The 7,782-nt window shown below is 39.5% G+C and overlaps 1 protein-coding gene across 4 annotated transcripts in view; it reads right to left on the bottom strand.

Annotated features, from left to right (window-relative positions):
• Positions 1-7,782, bottom strand: part of celf5a (cugbp, Elav-like family member 5a) — a 179,325-nt gene that overhangs the window by 170,120 nt on the left and 1,423 nt on the right. The gene's annotated exons all lie outside the window — the stretch shown is intronic.

Genomic DNA, 7,782 nt, shown 5'->3' with positions numbered 1-7,782 from the left:
CCCACAAAGGCAGAAAACTGCATCTCCTCCTCTTCATGTACTGAAACAACCTCTTAGAAAAACAAACAAGTCCAGGCAAAAGGAAATAATAAAATTACTTTCACTTGGCTCACACTCATTTCCTACTGCTGTATAGTACAATACAGTGCACTATTTCACTGATGCAAAGTCTTCATGTCAGGCACCTGACTGGCACATTTTGTGCAGCATTCCTAACAATGCTTGCCCTCTTTTGAAAGGTGAAAAGCATTTAAACCTTTGAGACAGATCAATTGATCATGCAAAGCCACAATCATAGATGACTGGCAGCTGCAAACTGACTGTGGACTAAGAAACGGATCAGGTTTTCAGTCACTTTGATTTTACAAATTGAAAGATACCTTTAAAGACAGAGCTTCAAAGGCCCAGTGGTTGTCTGGATTGAGTGATTGAAAGAGGAATAAAGAAGAAAGACATGTGAGGAGGAGAAAAGCCATTACCCGGTTGTACCACACACTCACATTCTTCTTCATTATACTGCTGTACACCTTGAGAGGAAACTAACACATATTTTCAATTATGCTTTGCATGCCAAAAAATACGACTTTGTGTCCTTGTCCCGGCTTTCTTTCTTTCTTTATTTGTCTCATGTCACCACTGAGCTGGAGAAGAGTAATAATTAACACTAATGATCTGACTAACAAGCAGGCACCAGGGTGTTAATTGAATTGACGTATATTTCCTTGTAACCACATTCAGCCTAGAGGATTCCAGAAATACTATTCTGCTAATGACCAACCAAGACATTAATAATAGATAGATAGATAGATAGATAGATAGATAGATAGATAGATAGATAGATAGATAGATAGATAGATAGATAGATAGATAGATCAGAGGAATATAGATGACAGTACTCTGAAATGAATCCAAAGAGCAGACAAAATTATATGAAAACCCATCAGCCATTAATTAATTTGAGTAGTCTTTTTTAATTAAGCCAGATCTACCGTCGAATAGCGAGCCACAGATCGGGTGCCATGTTGGAACTCACATAAAGTCCACGTGCTCTGCTCATTCAACTAAATTAACATTTGATCATCAAAAAAGAAACACAAATTCCATCTTTCATCTGTCTCTTCTGCACCATTTGGCATTCAATTTGCTTGTATCACACTAAAAAAAAAAAAAAAAAAATGCGGACGCCGATACATCTCCAGTACAAAGCCCCTGACCGGTTTGTGTCTCTGGCAATAAAGTACAGAGACTGTTAGCTACAGCGTTGCTCCTTCAGTGGGAAAGATAGATGGACGGGGTGAGGGGAGAGATGGCTGCGTGATGGAGGGGACGGGGTGTGAGTGAGGGGAGGCGAGGGAAGGCGCTGTGGATGAGGGGGACATGGCCCTCCAGTCGCCCACAGATGCTCCCTCTGTCTCTCCCTCATTCTCTCCCTCCTTTTGAGCACAGTATGGGAGCAGTCTTTTGGGGGAGGCTGGCAGGCAATCAGTGATGTCATGCCAGCAGTGCAGCGATGGCAGCTTAACCTATTTTCGGAAATACCACAGAATTTCTATTTATAACTGTGCTGAGCAGCATGTATCTTCACACATCCCTCACAGACCTGAGCATTCATAGACATTTTCCAATCTAAAATATGTCTTCCTCATAAGAAAGGGATAGCTTAGTATCTCTGAGAAATAGGTCTTAATGTGGCTTAATGTGTGACCGTTGTCATAATTGCCATTTAGGGAGGAAATGTGGAGAATTATTCATGTTGTCAAAAAGAAAAAGAAGATATTTGACTAATAAGATCGTTTTAATTGTTGCTTATATTTGCATTTTAGGAATAATAACAGTAAATCACAGCTAAGAGCAGTGGTAAAAGTATTAGCAGTAGCAGCACAGACATAATATTGGAATAACTATTACTGGAGTTACTATAGGGATTTTCTCATGAAAACAGCTTTTAGGTGATTATTTTATACATCTGCCAAACTTGGCCTCTGCTCCTCCTCCTCCACCCTCCATCCATCCCGCCCCCTCCCTCCCCCGGTGCCCAAACAGCTCTCAACCTGTCAGAGGGATCCTCCATGTCCCTCGCTGAGCCATCACTCTATTCTCCCACTGCCTTGGGATAAAAGCAACCATTTGTTTCTGCATCTTTGACAAACACTTCATCGTTTCCCCTGCACTTATCCATCTGTCCATACATCCATTGTTCTGTGCCCATGTGTCTGTCTGTCATTCGCCTTGTGGGCCCTGCTGCATACATGTGCCATCCTCCCTGTCCAATTCCTCTCTGTCACAGTGGGCTGTGTGACAGAGAGGGATCGAGTGACACTGCTAAGTCATACCCGCTCAGCTTTGTGTTCACGTGCACTCTCAGGCAGATACATGTACGACATTTATGCATTGTTCATTCACACCAGCATCAAGGGCTCAACCATTTGGCAATCAGAGAGATGTGACAGCTTGACTAATCTGTGATTGTTTTTTGGCCAAAACATGGGGGTTAGTGAGCCCTCCAAGGGCACAGTACTATAAGGCAAGACAAATAACTTATTATTTTCCAGGCTTGTACAAGGCTTTATCGCATGAGTTCTCCTGAACCATTCCAAAATGGAGAGGGATTATCACAAAACATTGCATTAAAATCTCCTCTCTCCCCTCTCCCTTGTTATTTCATTTTCCTTCTAAAATGAATCTGTGCCCAGTCAGGCTCAAACACAACATTAAAGAGCTCATGCTATTCTAACAGAAACCACCAACCCCCTCCTCCCTCCCTCGCTCCCTCCTTTTTTTCCCTCTGTGCCTTTATAACCCCCCCTCAAAAGAGTACACTCTGCTCTGTAGGCAATGGCACTCTCTGCTAAGCTGCCCATACAAAATAGATAGGCTTCTATCCCTCTATTTAGACTAAGGAAATAGCTGTGACCTTTGTGTATGAACAAGGAGGCGGTACTCTTCTAGCGACTCTACCTTTAGAAGAGAAATGTGACCTGAAACACACCAAAAATAATTCAACCGAACATCCTCTCTGTAGAATATGAAAATGCTGTCAGCACAGACAGAAGAAAATACCCTAACAATTTTCTAATGAATTCAAATTTACTTCCTTTGTTGTTACATCAACTATTAATAATATTTCTAATATTAATTGATATTAGAGAGCCTCCAAAAATCATCAACACATGTGCAAACAAGTCATTAGTTAATACTTTTTTGGCCAGTGCTACATTTTGGACGATATTAACTGGTATTAACATATAACAGCAGCAGCATCATCAGCCAAGTGCTGAAAAAACCATGTCTTTAAACACAACACATATGCCATTAACATCATGCGTCCAAATATGACGCTGTGCATGAAGCCCACAATCAAACCGAAACCACCACAGAGGTTCTTTTAGTCCGTTTAATGAAATACAGTGAAATACACAGGTACTGTGGGTTTCATAAAAGAGTGCCTCTGTGATAACGTTGGTCCATGTTTTCCCTGAAACCTCACAGTACATCTTCCCATGTCTATCCATGCTCCAGACACCCATTAACAGCAAACATATTCCTCAAAGGTCAGGGAGTAAAGGCACCTCCAATATACTGAAAGCAAAATATACTTCAAGCCATAATGAATGTTGCATTGGTGCAGGAAATCAATCCATCTGAAAGGCTCTCTTGGGCAGGGATTAAAGGGAAAGAAACGGAGACAGAATAAAAGCCAGGTGAGTTTGGTGTGCGGACACTAACCTCCAGCAGAGCGCGGCCTTGTCGGCATCCTGAGATTGGCAATCTCCTTGGAAAAACCAACAGAAAAGAGGAGAAGAGAGAGAGAGGCAGCACTCCTCATCCTGAAGTCAAGGCCCATAGCGCCTGTCAGTACCAGTTGAGCTGCTGCATCTTTTATGAGGAAAGCCCTGTTGCTTATTACAATATTTACAGACGTTTAAAGATTGCGATGCGAGTGTTGTTACTGCATTAGCTTGGCTCGGTGGCCTTCGCTCACTAGCCCTGACGGAAGATTTTATTCCAGATTTGTTAAATCGAATTACTGCACAAAACTGCAAGGAGACTGATAACTGTTTCTCCTGCCGCTCAGTGTCCACATACACAGGTGGAAGACAGTTCATCTCTTCCTAAAACCTTTATGAAATTGTTTCATTTCTTTAGCAACTTCACAGTGGTCAGGTGGGCAAAAATCCCTTTGACACACTGATGTCTATTTAATAAATAATATAACAGTGTGTTTATGTATGTATTATCCATGTCACTTCCATAGCTTTGTTTATGGTCTGCAAGTGAATTTAGTCCATCTGTTTCCTCAGGGGGGATGCTGTCCTACAGCAGTGCCGTGGTCTTTGACACTTCCCATAAGGAACACGCAACATGGAGACGTGTAGATGCACTCACACTTCATCATATCAAAGAGGAGAGAGAGGCCCAAACAAGCCAGAGCTCACTTTAATCAATGCTAATGCCTTTCAGGTTTAATTATATATAGGAAAACTTTGGTCTCATGGTAATACCATGTCATTTTGGTTTGATGCATATGCTGCATTTCAACCCTTTCTATTTCCTTCCTTGTCTCCTTTTTATTGGGAGGACAACCCACAGAGGAATGCTATCCATCAGTCTGACTCAGAGAGAGAAAAAAAATAAAAACTTGAATAAATATTTCATTAGATTATTCTGTGATTTACTGTGCTTCTGCTTGGCTGAGGTCTACGGCAATATCTCTGGTCCATTTATAAAGGCATTAACGCAATGATACCCGACACTAGCTTAATATTGATACTGGGCTGCCTTTTGCTGGCAGATTGGAGCAGCGTAGGGATTGTTTTGTCTGTGTGTGCTGAATCACACCTGCAGAAAAAAAAAAATCTTTTCTTCCTTTCTCCATCTGTCTCCTTTGAGTGCATGTTACTTAACTGCATGAGGGAAGATTAGTCAATCTCAACCAAACTCATAGGATGTAATGTGTCTTGACAATTAGAGAAATTCAACAAAACTCTACCCTGAAAAAGATTCAGAATTGCTCTGAGGGCACATTCAGTTTTTCGAAGGAGAGCTGCCAATTTGACAGAAAAAAAAAATCAGAAAAACAGCAATCTAAACACATTAAAAAAAAAATAAGACTAGCAGACATGTAGACATGCATGTGCATACACATTTAAGTGTGGTGTTCTGCATGTGCTATAAGTGGAAGCTAATTAGAGCCAAGGGGAGAAGTTTTCACAGTCTGTGATAAATTCAACATCAGGAAATCCTCTACCTATTAATACCAATTGGGCGACAATAATTGGCAGGCCATCGACTGCGTGGGCAGAATTAATCATTTGAAGAGGCAGACTAGACTGAATTTTTAATTGGCAGAGGCAGCCACTGTTTAGGGAGGCAACCAGCTGATCACCCAAGAGACTGCTGCTTCAGACAATGCACATTTGCTAATCCTCTTGAGTCAAGTTATTATGGCCATGCATTATTATCACGCTTTACAAACTAATTCCATGTTTTCCCTCATGGATTACCAAGGGAGAAAAAACAGTTGCATAACAAAAGAGGAAATAATAAACACACAAAGCACAATGTGGATGAAATGAAAATCAAAATGACAGAATAAGTGCAATGACTACAAATGCACAACACTTAGTATGATGAAAATAGCGCGCGCACGCGTGTGTGTGTGTGTGTCTGTGTGTGTGTGTGTGTGTGTGTGTGTGTGTGTGTGTGTGTGTGTGTGTGTGTGTGTGTTTTTATCCTCTGCCCATCACTGTATTTGTCAGTCTGAATGTGCTTGTTTGAGGGTGCTGTTCTACTGTTTCCATCGGGATCCATATTCATAATCCTTTCTGCTTAATAACACGATTAACTATAAAATAACCTCATCAGAGATCATTGACATATTAGGGTTTGATTATGTATTGTTAATTGTGTGGTCAGAATTCATTACATTCTAAGCCATTTAATTTCACTTACTTATCTAAAATGAATTAGTTGTTTGTAAAAATTCACTTTGAGAAGTGCATTCAGAATGAACTTTTATTATTATATTTACTTATACTTTAGAGATGATCTCATTCCTACATTAATGTTTTTTATTTTTGCTTTATTTATTTATTTATTAATTTATCAAACCGAGTGAATGGTAACACAACTTATGATTGACATACAACGCATATACATGTTCACTGTATGGATTTTTTTCTATTTTATACACTAAAAAAAGGGATTTCACTTTGTTACAAGTCATGTTTTGCAAAACAAATTTCAAACTGATAAGTAACCTGAGGAGGAAATCATACAGACTTTCACTGAATTCAGTCAGTACATTTTTTTTAGCACTTTTACTTTAACACTAGGGCAACACTGATGTGACAAACCAATGATAGTTATTATAGTAATACAAAAAAATCTCACGTAGACCTATGTAAAATGTAAAAACAGCCGAGCAAATAACTACCACTAATAATAAACTCCAGATTGTATATCATAGCTGCAATTAAACCTGAATAAAATGCAGATCCATCAAAGCTCTATTGTCTCTCTGTGGGAATACATCTAAGAGCCTAAATTCTCTTTGCCCTGACACCGTGATGAAGCGACAATCACTCAAGAGCTAAATACTGCAATCATTATGCAACATAGGGCAATGACATTTTAGTGTATGTATGCACACACATGCACACGCTAGCACATACCGATGAATGCCAAATGAGTGCTATACTGAAAAGCTGTCTTCCTATCTACAAGCTGACAATATCAACTTTAAGATCAGGCAGGAGCGGTTGCCATCCAGGCATGTGGCTTCATGAAATATGTGGCATAATCTAATGCTCACTATATCTGATATGAAACCGTCATTAACATTTTGTGATCCAAACATCACAATAGACTGCAGGAAAATTTTTTAGCTCTTCGGCTAATTTCAGCATGGACATGCACAAAAAAATTAAAGAAAACATATCTTCATATATTTGGACATTTGTCTTACTCATTTATGTCACTTAAATTATATTAATTATAATCTTACTCTAGTTTGTTTGTCTGTTTGGTTGTTGAAATACTGCGTCCTCTGTCATTTGGGAAGGACTCAATAGCCTACACAGGCTTTATTACAGTTGTGTGTAATGGCAACAAATTTCATATCTTCTGATGGTGATTCTATATGTCACAGAAGACATGACATTGTTTGCAATGTTTGCAAATGGCATTTACATTACTGTCACAGATTGTTATTTGTCTTTTCTAAATGTCACTGCAATAAAAAGGGTTATCTCCTGTACTAACATCCTTCACATATCAACATGAGCTCTGCAGGAGTGCAAGATGAAGAATCCAAAATGGCATTCAGAGAGAGCAGCACTGTGACAAAATGACAGTCGTGGTTATGTCTCTGGTCTGTAACGTCTGTGGGGCAGTTTCAGAACCACACATTAAACCATAAATGTTACGCAAAAGAATGAAGCATGTCACAACTCTTGTTCGGACTGTTTTTTTTTTCTCCCTTTGAATCATGGATATGGTGTTGCAAACAATATCAACAGTCCATTGGCCCAGTATGTTAAAACTATGATTACAATGAAACCAATAATTATGATAGCTACTAGTGACAGTCGATATTATCATGGAGGTCTCCTAATGACACTGTGTCATTGTTTTAACCAACATACAGCAACATACAAAAGAAACGTAATTAACAAAATTAAAGTTGGTTGCAAGTGTTGTGGTGATGAATGATGAATGATGATGATGTGATGCTGATGATGATGATGATGATGACGTCTACAGTGCTAGGATCGACTGTAA

This window comes from Seriola lalandi, unplaced genomic scaffold (genome assembly GCF_002814215.2).
Source record: "Seriola lalandi dorsalis isolate HSWRI2012SDOR001 ecotype SW California unplaced genomic scaffold, Sedor1 jcf7180002054402, whole genome shotgun sequence".
NCBI lineage: Eukaryota > Metazoa > Chordata > Actinopteri > Carangiformes > Carangidae > Seriola > Seriola lalandi.
The sequence above is the reverse complement of the archived record's forward strand: the minus strand, read 5'-3'. Positions and strand labels throughout refer to the sequence as shown.